The 20,922-nt window shown below is 44.8% G+C and overlaps 1 protein-coding gene across 4 annotated transcripts in view; it reads left to right on the forward strand.

The window, feature by feature from the left end:
• LOC110535735 (fibrinogen C domain-containing protein 1) overlaps positions 1-20,922 on the forward strand; it is a 223,208-nt gene that overhangs the window by 165,527 nt on the left and 36,759 nt on the right. The window lies entirely within an intron of this gene.

Below are 20,922 nucleotides of genomic sequence, written 5' to 3' on the forward strand. Positions count from 1 at the left end.
TGGCATGCTCCCTCGAAACTTGAGACATTTGTGGCAAACTGCACATTTTAAAGTGGTATTTTATTTCCCCCAGCACAAGGTGCACCTGTGTAATGATCATTCTGTTTAGTCAGCTTGATGATGTGCACACCTGTCAGGTGGATGGATTATCTTGGCAAAGAAAATATGCTCACTAACAGGAATATAAACATATTTGTCCACAAAATTTGAGAGAAATAAGCTTTTCGTGCTTGTGGAACATTTCTGGGATTGCTGGGACCAATACTTTACATGTTGTGTTTATATTTTTGTTCACTGTATAATCGCATTGATCCCAACCTTCCTCTATCAGTAATTCCTACTCAACCCAAGGTGAAAGGTCAATGGAGCTGGCCAATCAAATTATCCTTTGGCCCCTTATGCACCCCTGGTTTGAAACACAGGCAGGGAATCCCATGTCTGGTGTGGACCTGACACAACTGCCATGTCATGATTATGACAGTCATAACATAGCATAACGGCAGTCATTCTACCTGCCAGGCCTGTTGGCACACAACATTCTTCTCTCCCAGTAATTAATTCATGACATGGCCTATTTGCCAATGCCTCCTGGCATATTGATCGCAGTCTGAATAGTGATTCCTTATTACATGCTGGTGATTGAGGAACAATCCAGAGAGTGTGCTGCTCACGATACAATCCCATCACTCTGCTCGATTAGAAGAACATGCACACATCTCAGGGACAGGCAGGGACCTTGCTGCAACGACAAAGATTTGCTGAATGTCATCACCCTGAAAAATGACAGTCCATTAGAATGCATTTTAAGCACCTCACCAGTTAACATATGAAGTGAGACACATTTGATGTTCTGGGTAGGTTACTACTCTTGACCCAGATGTCTTTCGGGCATATTTTTTTTTTCATGCTACAGACTCTATTTCAGCAACAGAAACTGATTAAAATTTGAAACTGTGAGCTTAGATTTTGGTCACCAAAAGTTACATTGCAGTGTTGAGATAGACCTCTGTTTGTTGTCGTGCAGTTGCATTTGCGTAACTCATATGAAAGCATACTTTTTGCATTAAGAAGAGGTGAGTTATATATCAGGTCAAGTGTTCACATCCGCCTGGGATTTTCTTCCACCATTTTGAATTGCCACGATGTAATGATAAGAGTGTAACCAGGCAGGCGTGAGGGGCATACAGTCTATTTTGGACTGGAATCTAAATAACTTATACCCTTTTCACACTACTGAGCCGAGCTGTACTGTGCTGGCCAGTTAGCCACCATAGTTGCTGGAACTGGCCACAAGGCTGGAAAGGATCATGTAAAAAGAAAGTGTCTGAGTTTGTACAGTGGAGTTGGGCAAAAAAATAAAAATGTGTTTTGGAACCCGGGGCTTTGGTAGCCTGGGAAACTAAAGGAAGGGACTTACATTTCTGTTGCAAAACATTTTAAAATGTGTTCCTTTTCGTGCCGTAAGGAACACAATCCAGGCTAGGGAAGGCAGGCTAGTGGGATGTGGCCATGACCGTTTGTCTTGTCAGGCCGGTGCCCCACTTTCCCTGAATGGAATGCTGACTCTGTAACTTTATAATCCTTCTGCAAACCCACTAGTTTCCTGCCACTCTCTCCCTCGCTCACTTTTACTCTTTGTTTTCATATTCAAATTTCGAGTTCCATTGATTTCAATAAGCTTAGATAAGCAGTCACCTTGCATCTCTACCCATTAGAATTTTAACAACTCCATAGAGAGTAGGCTATGGAGTCTGTGCAAAATAGCTTTTCCCATGTCTCACTAGGTAGGCCACTTTGTTCACTAATGGGAGGAAGGTCCATTAAAAACCAACGAACTTTGATGATAGATGTCATAACAAGACTTTCTTAGCAGAATCCATGTGTTACCGCTATTGATCAGTCCTTACATCATTCCTTACTCTCAGGACTAACTGCTTTGTGGCAGTTTTACTTGGGTGCTTTAGCTAGGTTAAATGGCCTAGATAATTTGTGGCCACCTTAAATAAAGGAATTTGAACTTTAGCACACATTTCAAAGAGTGCCTTTTCTAAATATGAAAACAAATGCCTATATTTAATCGTTCTACCATTAATGGAGTTATTTTCTTTGGGACATTACTTTATACATGATCTACACTGAACAAAAATATGAATACAACATGTAAAGTGTTGGTCCCATGTTTCATGAGCTGAAATAAATGATCCCAGTCATTTTCCATATGCACAAAAAGCCTATTTTTCTAAAATGTTGTGCACAAATTTGTTTACATCCCTGTTAGTGAGCTAAGATAATCTACCTGATAGGTGTGGCATATCAAGAAGCTGATTAAACAGCATGATCATTACACAGGTGCACCTTGTGCTGGGGACAATAAAAAGCCACTCTAAAATGTGCATTTTTTTCACACAACACATTGACGTAGGTGTCTCAAGTTTTGAGGGAGCATGCAATTGGTATGCTGACTGCAGGAATGCCCACCAGAGCTGTTGCCAGATCATTTAATGTTCATTTCTCTACCATAAGCCACCTCCAACGTCAACCGCAGACCACGTGTAACCACACCAGCCCAAGGCCTCCACATCCGGCGTCTTCAACTGCGGGAGCCGGATAGCTGATGAAACTCTGGGTTTGCACAACCAAATCATTTTTGCACGAACTGTCTCAAGGAAGCTCATCTGCGTGCTCATTGTCCTCACCAGGGTCTTGACCTGAGTGCAGTTTGGCATCGTAACCGACTTCAGTGGGCAAATGCTTACCATCAATTGCCACTGGCATGCTGGAGAAGTGTGCTCTTCACAGGTAAATCCCGGGTTTCAACTGTACTGGGCAGATGGCAGACAGTGTGGAAGGTGTCGTGTGGGCGAGCGGTTTGCTGATGTCAATGTTGTGAACAACATGCCCCATGGTAGTAGTGGGGTTATGGTATGGGCAGACAGGCATAAGCTACGGACAATGAACACAATTGCATTTTATCAATCGCAATTTGAATGCACAGAGATATCGTGACAAGATCCTGAGGCCCATTGTCGTGCCATTCATTCACCGCCATCACCTCATTTTTCAGCATGATAATGCCCAGCCACATGTCGCAAGGACCTGTACCCAATTCCTGGAAGCTGAAAATGTCCCAGTTCTTCCATGGCCTGCATACTCACCAGACATGTCACCCATGTTTGGGATGCTCTGGATCGACGTGTATGACAGCCTGTTCCAGTTTCCGCCAATATCCCGCAACTTCACACAGCCATTGAAGAGAAGACGGGACAACATTCCACAGGCCACAATCAACAGCCTGATCAATTCTATTTGAAGGATGTGTCACATTACATGAGGCAAATGGTGGTCACACCAGATACTGACTGGTTTTCTGATCCACACCACATGCTACTTAATTTCTTTAAGTATCTGTGAACAACAGATGCATATCTGTATTCCCAGTTATGTGAAATCCAAAGATGAGGGCCAAATGATTTTATGGCAATATCTGTCTCACAGCTCTCCTCTGCCATACTGTCTCTCAGGTTGATGTTCGCTCCAGCGTGGAAATCAGTGACGTCATCCCATTTTATTACTGGTAGGGATATACAGTACCAGTCAAAGGTTTGGACACACCTACTCATTCAAGAGTTTTTCTTTATTTGTACTATTTTCTACATTGTAGAACAATAGTGAAGACATCAAAACTATGAAAGAACACATGAACTAACCAAAAAAGTGTTACATAAATCAAATTATATTTGAGATTCTTCAAAGTAGCCATCCTTTGCCTTGATGACAGCTTTCCAAAAAAATGTCCTATTCTCTCAACCAGCTTCATGAGGTAGTCACCTGGAGTGCATTTCAATTAACAGGCGTGCCTTGTTAAAACTTCATTTATGGAATTTCTTTCCTTCTTAATTCGTTTGAGCCAGTCAGTTGTGTTGTGACAAGGTAGGGGTGGTATACAGAAGATAGCCCTATTTGGTAAAAAACCCAGTCCATATTATGGCAAGAACAGCACAATGCAAAATCAATATACAGAAAAAAACAATGTTAAACTGTATGTGTGTGTGGAGTGCATGTTTGTGTGTTTGTGTCTCTTCACAGTCCGCGCTCTTCCATAAGGGGAAGTTTTATCTGTTTTTTATCTGATTTTACTGATTGACTGAATTACATGATGTTGTATAAATAGTATTGAATAAAGAATGTAGTCATGGCTCTATCTGTAATCAGTACAGAACAGTAATAGACTGAAACAAACTCAAAATAGAAAATAAACATGTAATAAGTTATACACTGAGTGTACAATTAAGTGATAATGCCTGAGAAGTTGGTATTTGGGGGATTCATTGGCATGGGTGTTGTTGGTTGAAGGCCGGAAACCATGCCAATATATTCTCTAAACACCGGCTTCGAGGGCATTATCACTTTTATACAACATATTCAAATAATGATTGACATATTTTCCTATATATATTTTTTTAGATTAATTTAATTTCACCATTCCACAAGATATAGTCCCGACACAAATCTAGGGTAGCTACCCACGCCGGCTGGTCGTTTGTTCTGATTTGCTAGAAACACGACCCAGTTGTTCAGTTGTTTTGTTCTGTATCTATGGACGCGATCCAGTCGTTCATTCTAAATGTTCCATTGCCATACTGGCTGGCATTGTTCTTATCCCTTGCTTGATAACCAACTACGGCTAACTTACAGTCAGGTCAAAAAGTGCAGCCAGAATAACAGCAAAGTAGCTGCATTTGCATTTGTTTAAGCTGTTTTCTAAAAACATTTTTTTGGATACATCCATAACAATGAGCTAATGAGGCGTGATCTTGCCTGGTATGGATAATGTGCTCACTCATCAGGACACTGTTGTTCAGAGGAGTTAGCCAACACAGCTAAAACAATCACATCAAACGGAAGCTGGAAAGACTGCAAACTAGTTGCACTTCGTTTCATTTGTATATATCCATAAAAATGATGCCAGCTGATTCATGATTTCGACTGGTTGAGAAACGCTGCCTGTCTGTCTCGTTCCGACTCTTGACACGTTCATTACTATGGGACAGCTGGAGAATGAATTTGAATATTGAAACAATGTTGCAAATATCAGAAAGACAAAAAGCAAAGTTTATACAAATCTCTGCCGTTGAAAACTAAATGTTAGTCTAAAAGAAATGTCAGATAATGTCAAGATGCTTTTTATATTGGAGATCAATTTTATAAATTGCTTGGCTGGGCTAATGAGTGGATTGTGCAGTCAGATGGAACAGAGTAAATATGCATTTTAACTCAGATTTAGCCGGTGGTATTGATGTCACGTGTTAAATGCACTTCAGGCTGTTCTGAGGGAGAAAGGGGGTGCAACTCAATATTAGGAAGGTGATCCTAATGTTTTGTACACTCAGTGTACAGTATATAGGAAAGACACCAAGAGACAACAAAAATACTATTTACACACTGTTCATATTCTTATATACAGTACAGTTAAATTAGATCTTTAGAAAGAGCAGACGCACTCCGTAGTTGGGGGGTGTTTAGTCCCGGGGTCCCAAGCTTGGTGACGAGCTTGGAGGGGACTATGGTGTTGAACTCTATGCTGTAGTAAATAAGCAGCATTCTCACATAGGTGTTCCTCTTATCTAGGTGGGTGAGAACAGTGTGGGATGCAATTGAGATTGCATCGTCTATTGATCTGTTGGGGCGGTATGCAAATTGGAGTGGGTCTCTAGGATGTCTGGGATGATGGAGTTATAACAAGCAATCAGTTAATCAATCAAATGTATTTATAAAGCCCTTTTTACATCAGCCGATGTCACAAAGTGCTATACAGAAACCCGGCCTAAAACCCCCTAACAGCAAGCAATGCAGATGTAGAAGCACGGGTGCTAGGAAAAACTCCCTAGAAAGGCAGGAACCTAGAAAGAAACCTAGAGAGGAACCAGACTCTGAGGGGTGGCCTGTCCTCTTCTGGCCTTTCAAAACCTTTCAGAACACTTCATGATTGCAGATGTGAGTGCTACAGGACAGTAGCCTTAGAGTTCTTGGGAACAGGAATGATGGTGGTCAGCTTGAGACATGGGGATTACAGACTGGGACAAGGAGAGGTTTAAAATGACTGAATATGTCTGCCAGCAGTTCTGCGCATGCTCCGAGAACATGCGCTGGAATACAGTCTGGCCCTGCGGCCTTTGGGTGTCGACCTGATCGGAGAGTGAGATCACCCAGTCCCCTGGGTCAGTGGGGGCCCTCATGCACGGTTGTTTTTGTCGAAGTGTGCATAATATGTTTTGCATTCGTCTGGTAGAGAGGCATCATTGGGCAGATCAGGGCCGGGTCTTGCTTTGTAATCCGTAATGGACGTAGCCCCTGCTACTCCCTTCGGGCATCTAAGCCTGTGTAATAGGATTCCACCCTGTTCATATATTGTCCTTTTGCTTGTTTGATGGCACTGCAGATGTCATAGTGGGACTTCTTGTACTTGTTCGTGTCCTCAGAGGTAGCCTCGGGGTTGGCTGCGATAGCCGTGTGTGTGGTAGCCCTGTCCTTTAACTTAGCTCCATCCTCAGTGTTAACCCATGGCTTTTAATTGGGGAAGCAGTGAACCTGCATTTCCTAATGAGGCCAGTGACGGAGGTGCTTAGCTCATCGATGCTATCTGCGGAGTCCTGGAACATATTCCTCCGATTCGGATGACCATTTCTCAACGGAGAATCACGGGTACTTCCTGTTTCAGCTTTGACTTGTAGACAAGAAGCAGGAGTAATCTGATTTGCGGAAGAGTGGACGAGGGAGGGCCTTTTATGCTTGCTTGTGGGTAGAGTAACGGTGGTCTAGGACTTTATCGCCCCTAGTGGAGAAGGAGATGTGTTGGAAAGCAGCATCCCGGTGCATAGTTTCCTGCTTGTTTATTGCCTTGTACAGTTTGCCATATGCTAGCTTGTTGTTCTTCTTGTCTTGAGGTGGAGGAATACATTCAGCAGTCACTATAACAGTTGAAAACTCTCTTGGAAGCTAGAAGAGTCGGCATTTGACCATCAGGTATTGCAAAATGGGTGAACAATGGGCCAATACTTCCACTGCGATAGAGTCAGCACACCATTTCCTGTTGATGAAGAGGCATACCCTTCCCCTCCACGGTTTCCCTGAATCCAATGTCCTGTCTGCTTGGTGAATGGAGAATCCATCGAGTTGGATAGCCACGGGGGTATCTTGTCCGAAAGCCATATTTCAGAAAAGCAGAGAACATTACAATCACCAGAGTCCCGTTAATAGCAAATCCGCGATCAGAGGTCATCCATCTTATTATAAAGAGATTGTACATTGGCCAATAGAATGGATGGAAGATGTGGCCGGTTTTCTCTTCACCTTAATCTCTCCTGCCTCTTTTTGGCCGGCGTTTCCTCTTAGATAGCCCAAAAATTGGGTTGGAATTACACAAAGAGCCCATGGCAAATGGGTCAAAGTTGAAGCCGGAATTGTCTGCCGATCTGATGTAAAAAAAATTAAATAAAGTTATTGTCAATCCTCAGAAATTATAGCGGATACATTTTGTACAAAAAAAAGTAAAGATAAATTCCAAAAGAAAATAGCAAACGTTGGGTCGGAGATCGCAAGATGGCAGCCATACATTACGGCGCCATCTTCTCTGTTGGTGAGTGTGTATGGCCTCTATTAATTTATCTAGAATGTTATCTTAAAATAGTACAGAGTGCATGAGCAGGCGTCACCAACAGTGAATGCATTGTTGTAGTTGCCAATATCTTGACAATAATGCATTGAGGTCCATGTCAAAAGAGAGCATAACTGTTCTGAGACGTTCTCATAATTAGTTATTTGTCAGCGTGACACTGGTGTGACACTGGTGTGATGCCTGATCACACAACTAGTTTTGATCTTTGTGTCAAGACTATTCTAACCATAGGTCTCCTTAAATACGTCTCCCATAGTGCTCCTTCAACCCTACTTGTCAAATAACACAATGGAGAAATGGTGTGGGAATGAATGGGCCCTAATCCGGTTCCAATCAGCCCTTTTCACACAATTCAGCACTTCCCACTCCCAGAGTGTCGCCTACTTTGAATGGACACAGCCAGCGAGCAGCCCTATTGTATTGAATTTCCTAAAGATGAGCCACCATGATATCAGCTCGACCCTGTTGTTTCGTTTGGCAACATAAACACACAGCTAATTCTCTTATGTTTATGTTGTGTGGCCCATTCTCCTGCCATGTTGAATAAAACATTGTTTGGCTTAGATTGGGATTGTTTAAGACTAACTACTTACCTTACTCTGCGGGTCACTCTCTCTCTTCCACTGAAATAAATTAGAATCAACTTGCTAGTTTCAGACACTGTGTACCCTTTGAGCCTTTTTATCATTCCAATTCATACCTCCGCAATCTGCAGCCAACTTGGAAGTCATCGATTTTGAACACAAGGCATGGAAATGGGATGAACAGGCTAGAGCTACAAGCAGATACCATAACTACTTTCCCTTGACTAATGCAACATCTTAGCCACATACCATAACATATTTCCTCCGGATCTCCAACTTGAGTATTCATCATTTGGATAGGCTTGTTTTAAATAAAATGCATTTTGTACTTTTGAATATATTCTTTTTTGACTCTACATCTGTGTGACCTTGTTGATCTTGTTGGTCACATACACATGGTTAGCAGATGTTATTGTGAGTGTAGCGAAATGCTTATGCTTCTAGATCCGAAAGTGCAGCAGTGTCTAACAGGTAATATCCTACAATTCCACAACAACACCTAATATCTAACAAATTCCACAACGAAACCTAATACTCACAATCTAGTAAAGGAATGGGATAAGAATGTATAAGTATAAAATACTGTATATGGATGAGCAGTGACACAACGGCTAAGTTTCAATAGATACTAGTAAAGAATAGATAGTGAAGGATACAGTAGACATTATATACATATGAGATGAGTAATGCGAGATATGTACGCATTCTTAAAGTGGCATTATTAAAGTGACAAGTGTTCCATTTATTAAAGTGGCCGATGATATCAAGTCTGTAGGAAGGCAGCTGCCTCTCTGTGCTAGTGGTGGCTGTTTAACAATCTGATGGCCTTGAGATAGAATCTGTTTTTCAATCTCTCTGTCCCAGCTTTGATGCACCTGTACTAACCTCTCCTTCTGGATGGAAGCGGGGTGAACAGGCAGTGGCTCGGGTGGTTAATGTCCTTGATGATCTTTTTTGCCTTCCTGTGGCATCAGGTGTTGTAGGTGTGCTGGAGGGCAGGTAGTTTGCCCCCGGTGATGCGTTGTGCAGACCGCACCACCCTCTGGAGAGCCTTGCAGTTGTGGGCAGTGCAGTTGCCATACCAGGCTGTGATACAGCCCGACAGGATGCTCTCAATTGTGCACCTGTAAAAGTTAGTGAGGGTTTTTGGTGACAAGCCAAATTCTTTCAGCCTCCTGAGCGCTGTTGCGCCTTCTTCACCAGACTGTCTGTGTGGACCATTTCAGTTTGTTGGTGATATGTACACTGAGGAATTTAAAACTTTCCACCTTCTCCACTGCTGTCCCGTCGATGTGAATAGGGGGGTGCTCCCAGGGACGGACTGGGAATGAAAAATGGCCCTGGACTTTTTGACTTTTTTTGACCGGCCAATCAAAAGAAAAAAACTGTGATACACCACACATCCCACGCCACACTTTATGTAAACAAGATTACTAAACAATATTTGTAACAATAATTTTAGTAAAATAGATGTAAAATAGAACAATGGGAGGAGGTTGGCTAGAATGAGAACATATTGGCACAATGGCACTGGCAGCAAGGTGGCAAGAATATCTGGAACCATCTGACCAGTAAAATAAATAATACAGGAAGAAATGTGTTGGCGAAAAGACTGGTGAGTAGGCAAGTCATAGAATAAAAAATAAGCATATTTCCTACATCCTTAAATTAGCAATTTCTGCAGCAGCTCACTTCTCTCAGCAATGCCATCTATGACCCAGTCACTGCCCAGGGCCATTATGTGATCATGTCGATAGCCATGAGCATAAAAGCTTCCAGGTGCTGTTGTGATAGAGTGCTCCTGAGCCTACCTATGATGAATTTCAGAGTAGAGAAGCTCCGCTCGTAAGCTACCTGGGTTACTGACAGGGTAAGTAGGAACTTGTAAGCAAGGCCCAGGATGTGGTATGCGTCGGTCAATAGGTTGTACTGACTAAGAATACGGTAGCAACACACTGGACAGTCCTTGCAAGATGAACAGCTCTTGTTCACCATTCTTCTAGTCCACTGTTCTGCCAGACTCATGAGTTCACTATGTAAATTGGACACCATTGCTCTGCTGTCAAATTTTATGAAACATTTGCTTAGTTCTTGGGGTTGGGGGCTGTCTGTGGAAGGCCATTGGCACTGGATGTTATCTGACTAAAGTTTTTAGGGTCCAGAAGAGCCATGTCGGCATGCAAAGTGCCATTACTCAGAAATCGCTGATGGATGCCATCTATAACTGTATCCAGAATTTGATTATGGACACCAATCCTGTATGCACTCTCTGCCCCAGTAAAAGTCTCATCTTGTGGCATCTCTCCAGAAATAGTTTTCTTCTTTCAAGCCCTTTTCGTTGGCAGAGTGGTCTCTAACTTCAGCTCTGTTTCCTCATCCCATCCCTGCGACTTCCTGTTAGCCCACTGAACAAATGTGTCTGCAGCTGCCCTTGACTTTTTCAAAATGTCTTGCCATTCCTTTCAGCTGCTCCTCTGTAGACACAACCACACGGTGCACAGACAGAATGTCCATTCCACTTGTTTGAAGATATTTTGAGACTGGTGAGGTGACCTGAAATATTCTGAGGAATATCTGAGCTGGAAGTATTGTTTCATACTTCAGCATCCCCTCAACGTATCCTTGATCCTTGACCCGTGCAGTAGTGTTGATGTTTTTTTTTTATCTTGTATGGTTGAAAGAGTGAGAAGGACATCAACATACAGGCCCTCATCTGGATTTCCAAAAATCTCCAAAGACCTTCTTTAAGGCACTGTCTTTAGCCCACCAGCATGTCGCTCCAATTGGAGCAAGACGTCTGTCTCTTGGGGTCCTTGCTCTCCTTCTCCCAAATGTTCACCCTCTGGTCAGATTCACGGAAGAACACAGCGATGTTGTTAAACGAGAGCAAAACATGACCCACTTGCCAAGCCACTCTCGGTTGTGTCTGCCAAAACAAGGTTCAAAATGTGTGCATAGGCAAGTATACAGTACTTCACACATGCACTTGATTGGTGGATTTTGCAGAAAGCAGGGCAGAGAAGCCTTTGTACTGGCCTTGCATACTGGAGGCTTCATCAGTAGAATTGGCAATGCACTTGCTGATGTGCTTCATGTTTTTCAGTATTTCACTCAGTACCTGGACAAGGTATTGTCCACTGGATGCTTCGCATTTTACCACAGCCACAAGCCTCTTGTGGATGATGTTCGTCACATATCTGACTATGAAAGAGCATGATCTTATGTTGTAATGTCCTGGACTGAAAACATACCAGCTTCATGGATTTCACTTGCTATGGTGGCCTGCATTGTGTGTTGGATGGTGGTAATAATGTTATCGATGGTAGTCTTTGATAATAGAGTGATTAGAGAGCCTCTGACCCCTCTTGACCCAGACTCAAGCAGTTTTTTTTTCTCTACGCAGGCAGTGAGATGCTTTTTCATACACATATACTTTCCCAGCAAATGTATCATCTCTAAAAAGTTGCCATGGTCAATGCTGCTGTCATCTAGTGTATAAGCTGCTTCAGACTGCATGCCTCTGTAGCTCAAACCCCTCTTGCCTTTAACAACATCTATAATGCGCTCTAGCACTTGCCTTCTTCTGCACACTTGCTCTCCATGAGCAGACATCTATCTGACTGGCGATGGACAGGCTTTCAATGTTACCTTTGGAGAACCGTAGAAAGTAGGCCTCAGCTTAACCTCTATGCATAATGCTCTTCTCATGCTCTTCCACTCTCTGATGGATACGCTTCTAGTCTGCCATTCCATTCATGAAAGGACTGTTCTCTCTGGGCTTTTCAAGTGCCATACAAATGAAGCAGAAGAAAGTATGGTTCTCTTCACTGTATGACAGCCACTTCCTGTTGGTCCCATCTTTACAAAAGAAAACCTTCTGCACCACAGACTTTTCACAATTTTGTTGGGGGTGGAAACTAAAAAACATATCTAAGTCCCCTGACTTCGGCCTCTTAAAATAATCAAAAATTGTGGTGGCTCAATCTACATCTGTCCACTGCAGATAAACTATCCTCAACCTGGATGAGTAAATAGTATAAATTAGTATATTAGTATAATATTATAACATTAAATAAAAATAGGATGTTAACATAGTATAATGTTAATATATTAATTATATAATGTTAGTATAATTAATAGTGATGATAGTATACTATATAGCACTAGTATAATTGTCAGGCGTAGATGTAATAGGTGGCAGGGAAGTCAGGCGCAGGAGAGTCAAATTGAGTGTAAAATGGAGTCTTTTAATAAAGTCCACGGAGTATGCTCCATAACACTAAATGTACATAAACATGGGTACAAGGACCCGACGCACACCTATACAACAATCACACTACACTGACAATAAAACAATCTCTGACAAAGACATGAGGGGAAACAGAGGGTTAAATACACAACAGGTAATGAATGGGATTGAAAACAGGTGTATGGGAAGACAAGACAAAACCAATGGAAAATGAAAAAAGGATCAATGATGGCTAGAAGACCGGTGACGTCGAACGCCGAGCACCGCCCGAACAAGGAGAGGCAACGACTTCGGCAGCAGTCGTGACAGTACCCCCCCCCTGACGCGCGGCTCCAGCTGCGCGTCGACACCGGCCTCGGGGACGACCCGGAAGGCGAGGTGCAGGGCGATCCGGATGGAGACGGTGGAATTCTGATAACATGGAAGGATCTAACACGTCCTCCACCGGAACCCAGCATCTCTCCTCCGGCCCGTACCCCTCCCAGTCCACGAGGTACTGAAGGCCCCTCGCCCGACGTCTCGAATCCAAAATGGATCGAACAGAGTACGCCGGAACCCCCTCGATGTCTAGAGGAGGCGGAGGAACATTACGCACTTCAGCCTCCTGGAGCGGGCCAGCCACCATCGGCCTGAGGAGAGACACATGGAACGAGGGGTTAATACGGTAATGAGTGGGTAGTTGTAACCTATAACATACCTCGTTCACTCTCCTCAGGACTTTAAACGGCCCCACAAACCGCGGACCCAGCTTCCGGCAGAGAAGGCGAAGGGGCAGGTTTCGGGTCGAGAGCCAGACCCTGTCCCCTGGTGCGAACACTGGGGCCTCACTGCGGCGACGGTCTGCGCCAATTTTCTGGCGCCTTATGGCACGCTGAAGGTGGACGTGGGCTGCCTCCCAGGTCTCCTCAGCGTGCCGAAACCAATTGTCCACCGCAGGGGCCTCGGTCTGGCTCTGATGCCAAGGAGCCAGAACCGGCTGATACCCTAATACACATTGAAAGGGAGTAAGGTTAGTGGAGGAGTGACGTAGCGAGTTCTGAGCCATCTCTGCCCAGGGCACGAACTTCGCCCACTCCCCCGGCCGATCCTGGCAATAAGACCGCAGAAACCTACCCACATCCTGGTTAACTCTCTCCACCTGCCCATTACTCTCGGGGTGAAAACCTGAGGTAAGACTAACCGAGATCCCCAGACGCTCCATGAACGCCTTCCAGACCCTTGATGTGAACTGGGGACCCCGATCAGACACTATATCCTCAGGCACCCCATAGTGCCGGAAAACGTGTGTAAACAGGGCCTCTGCAGTTTGTAAGGCCGTAGGGAGACCGGGCAAAGGGAGGAGACGACAGGACTTAGAAAACCGATCCACAACGACCAGGATCGTGGTGTAACCCTGTGAAGGTGGAAGATCGGTCAAAAAATCCACCGACAGGTGTGACCACGGCCGTTGAGGAACGGGTAGAGGTTGTAGCTTACCTCTGGGCAGGTGTCTAGGAGCCTTGCACTGGGCGCACACCGAGCAGGAAGAAACATAAATCCTCACGTCCTTAGCTAAAGTGGGCCACCAGTATCTCCCGTCAAGACAGCGCATCGTCCGACCTATCCCAGGATGACCAGAGGAGGGTGACGTGTGAGCCCAATATATCAATCGGTCGCGTACAGCAGACGGAACGTACAGACGACCAGCTGGACACTCAGGGGGAGAAGGCTCTGCACGTGACGCCCGCTCAATGTCCGCGTCCAGCTCCCACACTACTGGCGCCACCAAACACGAAGCTGGGAGTATGGGAGTGGGATCCATGGACCGCTCCTCTGTGTCATACAGCCGAGACAATGCGTCTGCCTTAACGTTCTGGGAGCCTGGTCTGTAAGAAAGAGTAAACACAAAACGAGTGAAAAACATGGCCCACCTTGCCTGGCGAGGATTCAATCTCTTTGCCTGCCGGATATACTCCAGATTGCGGTGGTCAGTCCAGATGAGAAAAGGGTGTTTAGCCCCCTCAAGCCAATGCCTCCACACCTTCAAAGCTTCTACGACAGCTAACAGCTCCCGGTTCCCCACATCATAGTTTCGCTCCGCCGGGCTGAGCTTCTTAGAAAAGAAAGCACAGGGGCGAAGCTTCAGTGGCGTACCCGAACGCTGAGAGAGCACTGCTCCTATCCCAGCTTCGGATGCGTCCACCTCCACTATGAATGGCAAAGAGGGATCCGGATGAGCCAGCACAGGCGCAGAAGTAAACAGAGTCTTCAGGTGCTCAAAAGCCCTGTTCGCCTCAGCCGACCACTGCAAGCGCACCGGGCCCCCCCTTAGCAGTGAGGTAATGGGAGCTGCCACCTGACCAAAACCCCGGATAAACCTCCGGTAGTAATTGGAAAACCCCAAAAAAACGCTGCAACTCCTTTACCGTGGTTGGAGTCGGCCAATTACGCACGGCTGTAATGCGGTCGCTCTCCATCTCCACTCCTGAAGTGGAAATCCGATGCCCTAGGAAGGAGATGGATTGTTGGAAAAACAAGCATTTCTCAGACTTGACATATAGATCATGCTCCAACAGGCGACCAAGCACCCTGCGCACCAGGGACACATGCTCAGCGCGTGTAGCAGAGTATATCAGAATATCATCGATATACACCACTACACCCTGCCCGTGCAGGTCCCTGAAGATCTCATCTACAAATGATTGGAAAACTGATGGAGCATTCATCAACCCATATGGCATGACCAGGTACTCATAATGACCTGAGGTGGTGCTAAATGCAGTCTTCCACTCATCACCCTTCTTAATACGCACCAGATTGTACGCACTCCTGAGATCCAATTTTGTGAAAAAACGTGCCCCGTGCATTAACTCAATAATCGTATTGATCAGAGGTAGCGGGTAACTATATTTCACTGTGATTTTATTAAGACCTCGATAATCAACGCACGGGCGTAAACCGCCATCCTTTTTTTTCACAAAAAAGAAACTCGAAGAGACGGGTGAAATGGATGGCTGAATGAACCCCTGATGCAGGGATTCAGAGATATATGTCTCCATAGCCTCCGTCTCCGCTTGCGACAGGGGATACACGTGACTCTTGGGATATGCAGCGTCTACCAGGAGATCTATCGCACAATCCCCCAGTCGATGGGGTGGTAATTGAGTCGCCTTCTTTTTACAGAAGGCGAGAGCCAAATCGGCATATTCGGGGGGAATGCGCACGGTGGAGACCTGGTCTGGACTTTCCACCGTAGTAGCACCAACGGAAACCCCTAAACACCTACCTGAGCATTCTCGCGACCACCCTGTGAGAGCCCTCTGTGGCCAAGAAACAGTGGGGTTATGACAAACTAACCAGGGTAGGCCTAGCACCACAGAATACGCAGGAGAATCAATAAGGAAAAGACTAATCTTCTCCTTGTGACCCTCCTGCGTTATCATACACAAAGGTGCGGTTACCTCCCTGATAAACCCTGACCCTAATGGTCGACTATCTAAGGCATGAATAGGGAAAGGCATATCCACAGGAACAATAGGGATCCCTAAACTATGAGCTAGACTTTTATTAATGAAATTCCCAGCCGCACCCGAATCTACTAGCGCCTTATACTGGGAATGCAGTGAAAAGTCAGGAAAAGAGACAGAGCCAAACATTAGTGCAGCAGAGGGCTCTGGATGAGAATGGTGCCTACTCACCTGGGGTGACGCCAGAATGCCCTGCCTGCCCTCTCTATTCCCAGAGGAACCAACCCGGCACCGACCAGCAGTGTGCTCTCTGCGACCTTGAATGGTGCTCGAGCGGGAACCCCCTCCGGTCTCCCTGCGCACCATCCCTCCCAATTCCATAGGTTCGGGAGAGAGGGTGCGGGAGGATGGAACAACCAGACCCCGATCTAGACGTCCACGAGTAGCCAGCATGTTGTCCAGCCTGATGGACATGTCCACCAGCTGGTCGAAGGTGAGGGTGGTGTCTCTACAGGCCAGCTCCCGACGGACGTCCTCGCGTAGACTACAACGGTAATGGTCGATCAGGGCCCTGTCGCTCCATCCAGCGCCGGCAGCCAAGGTCCTAAACTCCAAAGCAAAATCCTGTGCACTCCTCGTCTCCTGCCTCAGATGATAGAGAAGCTCACCCGCTGCTTTGCCTTCAGGTGGGTGATCGAATACTATCCGGAATTGGCGGGTGAACTCCTCAAAATGGTCCAGCGCCGCATCCTCCCTACTACACACAGCGCTGGCCCATTCCAGGGCTTTCCCGGTGAGGCATGAGACGAGGGCGTAACTCTTCTCACGGTCAGATGGTACTGGGGAGGCCGTGGCTAGATACAAGTTCAGTTTAAGGAGGAAACCCTGGCAGCCGGCAGTATCTCCGTTGTATCCCGTAGGTAGGGATAAATGGATCCTCGATTCCGGAGAGGAAAAATCGTTCACGGGAGATTCCGGTTGTGGTGGTGGTGGCGCTGGAGAAACTCCCTGTCTCTCCCAGCGATCCATTTTCATGGCAATGTGATCCATGACGGAGCTGATAACGTCAAGCTCCCTAGCTTGTTCCTGAACGCGTTCCTCCAGCTCCATGGGCATAGTGTCCTCTCCTGCTGACTTCATATATTGGTCAGAGATTCTGTCAGGCGTAGATGTAATAGGTGGCAGGGAAGTCAGGCGCAGGAGAGTCAAATTGAGTGTAAAATGGAGTCTTTTAATAAAGTCCACGGAGTATGCTCCATAACACTAAATGTACATAAACATGGGTACAAGGACCCGACGCACACCTATACAACAATCACACTACACTGACAATAAAACAATCTCTGACAAAGACATGAGGGGAAACAGAGGGTTAAATACACAACAGGTAATGAATGGGATTGAAAACAGGTGTATGGGAAGACAAGACAAAACCAATGGAAAATGAAAAAAGGATCAATGATGGCTAGAAGACCGGTGACGTCGAACGCCGAGCACCGCCCGAACAAGGAGAGGCAACGACTTCGGCAGCAGTCGTGACAATAATATCAATTCCAATTGGACAATACAGCAGTTTAAGAAATACACAACCAACATTTATAATTTTTGTAGTTTTTCTGTCATTAAATTCTTGTACAAGAAAAATGGTCTACATTGGTGGTTCATCTAAAAGGTTTTAATGCTAAGTACTAACTTGTCAATAATCATAACCATTCATGCATAACAATGAGTTCAACATTTCAAAAGTGTGCTGTAGAACAACCTTTTTTTAATGTCCCGCCCCATCCAGGCTGTGATTTGTTGGTTCACGAAAAGTGACATTGACGAGCGCTTGTTTCAACAAAAGGCACCCGATATAGCTAAACAGCCACCTAGCCAAACCCAAACATTGCTTATCTTATCCCTATTGTATTCTGTCTTATCGCTTTAGCTCCAAAACCTTGACTAAAAGTTGAACTGGTATTGCTGGGCTCAATGGGCTGCTTTCCCTGCTCTCTCTCCTCTCTGCCTTCAGGCTCACTAGGCTGAGATGATTGACTGGTAACGGCGCCAAATTAATCATTTGTTATTTTAAAACATTTGGCTACATCAGCCTCAAGGAACTTCAACCTCTTCTATCAAGGCGAGACCCAAATGCAGAGACAGGAGGCAGATGGTTGGAGTCTTACAATGTCTATTAATCCAAAGGGGTAGGCAAGAGAATGGTCGTAGACAGGCAAAAAGGTCAAAACCAGATCAGAGTCCAGGAGGTACAGAGTGGCAGACAGGCTCATGGTCAAGGCAGGCAGAATGTCAGGCAGGCGGGTACAAAGTCCAGAAACAGGCAAGGGTCAAAACTGGGAGGACTAGAAAAAGGAGAATGCAAAAAGCAGGGGAAACCGCTGGTTGACTTGGAAACATACAAGATGAACTGGCACAGAGAGACAGGAAACACGTTAAATACACTGGGGAAAATAAGCGACACCTGGAGGGGGTGGAGACAATCACAAAGACAGGTGAAATAGATCAGGACATGACACTCTTCTCTCAGCTTTTCAGGACCACCTTTACTTTTTTTGTCTTTTTGTTTGCTCATCTTGCTCCACTCAACTATTTATCCAAATGTCACCACTTAACAGAGATGGGAAAGGGGCAGGGCCCAGGTAAAGTTAGAATGGACTGGACCAAAAGTAAATCGCTGGGCGAGATAGGCTGACAGATGTAATATCCAACCGTAATGGCAGTGGGCCAGCAGCCCACTCACCTGAGACAGTCAGACACACAGCACTTGGTTATTTTTATTTAAGCGGGGGCTGGGGTTATTTATATTTTGCGTTGCATCGGCCCCAATTGTCAAGCGGCCCACAGGGGAAAACTCCCAGGGCTCCAAATGTCCAGTCCGTCATAGGGTGCTCCCTTTGCTATTTATTGAAGTCCACGATTATCTCTTTTGTTTTGGTGACATTTAGTGAGAGATTATTTTCCTGACACCACACTCCGAGGACCCTCACCACCTCCCTGTAGGCTGTCTCGTCGTTGTTGGTAATCAAACCTACCATTGTTGTGTTGTCTGCAAACTTGATGATTGAGTTGGAGGTGTGTATGGCCACGCAGTAGTGGGTGAACAGGGAGTTCAGGAGGGGGCTGAGAACACACCCTTGTGGGGCCCCAGTGTTGAGGATCAGCAGAGTGGAGATGTTGTTTCCTACCTTCACCACCTCGGGGCGGCCCGTCAGGATGTCCAGGACCCAGTTACACAGGGCGGGGTTCAGACCCAGGGCCTCAACTTAACCTCTCTAGGGTACGTGGGACGGTAGCGTCCCACCTCGTCAACAGCCAGTGAAACTGCAGGGCGCCAAATTCAAAACAACAGAAATCCCATAATTAAAATTTCTCAAACATACATGTATTTTACACCATTTTAAAAATACACTTGTTGGAAATCCAGCCACAGTGTCCGATTTCAAAAAGGCTTTACGACGAAAGCAAACGATTATGTTAGGTGAGTGCCTATTCACAGAATAACACAGCCATTTTTCCAGCCAAAGAGAGGATTTACAAAAAGCAGAAATATAGATCAAATGAATCACTAACCATTGATGATCTTCATCAGATGACACTCATAGGACTTCATGTTACACAACACAATGTATGTTTTGTTTAGTAAAGTTCATATTTATATCCAAAAATCTGAGTTTACATAGACGCGTTGTAGTCAGAAATGCATTGTCTCAAACAAACATCCGGTGAAAGTGCAGAGAGCCACATAAAATGACATAAATACTCATCATAAACATTGATAAACTATACAAGTGTTTTCATGGAAATATAGATAAACTTCTCCTTAATCTTGCTCCTACTTGAGACGCAGATGTCTCAAGTAGGCACCTGGAAATGCAAATGCGCTACGCTAAATGCTAAATGTACTCGTTAAAACTCAAACGTTCATCAAAATACACATGCAGGGTATTGAATTAAAGCTACACTCGTTGTGAATCTAGCCAACAAGTCAGATTTTTAAAATGCTTTTCGGCGAAAGCATGAGAAGCTATTATCTGATAGCATGCAACACCCCAAAATGCCTGAATGCGACGTAAACAAAGATTTAGCGTAGCCGGCACTACACAAAACGCAGAAATAAAATATAAAACATTCATTACCTTTGACGAGCTTCTTTCTTGGCACTCCTATATGCCCCATAAACATCACTATTGGGTCTTTTTTTCAATTAAATCGGTCTATATATACCCAAAATAGCCATCTATGGAAGCTGTGTAAATCAGAAAAAAACATTGTTTTAAAACGCAGCGTCATTTTTTAAAATTAAAAAAGTTGACGATAAACTTTCACAAAACACTTCGAAATACTTTTGTAATCCAACTTTAGGTATTAGTAAACGTTTATAATCTATCAAAATGATTACAAGGCGATGTGTATTCAATAGCTCCTCGTCTTCAAATCAATAGCTGAAAATGTGCACTTCAAAACATCCTGGCGGAGACCGGAAGAAATGAAATCCAGTTAGTTGGATTTACCAACAAAAAACTCCCCGGATAATGACGACAATGGCGACATCGTGTGGAATCTGTAGGAATTGCATGCAGGTCCATAATTCATTTTGTGCCTTTTTAACAATCCATGAAAGTGACGCATGGATATTATTTTTAGCTTTCAGTGAGCAGTTTTTCTTGCGCTTTTCGATGAAACACACGATCTGTTATAGTCACAGCCGTGATTTAACCAGTTTTAGAAACTTCAGAGTGTTTTCTATCCTCACATACTAATCATATGCATATACTATATTCCTGGCATGAGTAGCAGGATGCTGAAAAGTTGCGCGATTTTTAACAGAATGTTCGAAAAAGGAGGGGGTAGGATGAAGAGGTGGAACCGCTGTGTCAGATTTCAAAAACGCTTTACGGCGAAAGCACACCAAGCAATAATTTGCGATTATGTTAGCTAGCCACAGAAACCCATACAGCCATTTTC

This window comes from Oncorhynchus mykiss, chromosome 11 (genome assembly GCF_013265735.2).
Source record: "Oncorhynchus mykiss isolate Arlee chromosome 11, USDA_OmykA_1.1, whole genome shotgun sequence".
Taxonomy (NCBI): Eukaryota; Metazoa; Chordata; class Actinopteri; order Salmoniformes; family Salmonidae; genus Oncorhynchus; species Oncorhynchus mykiss.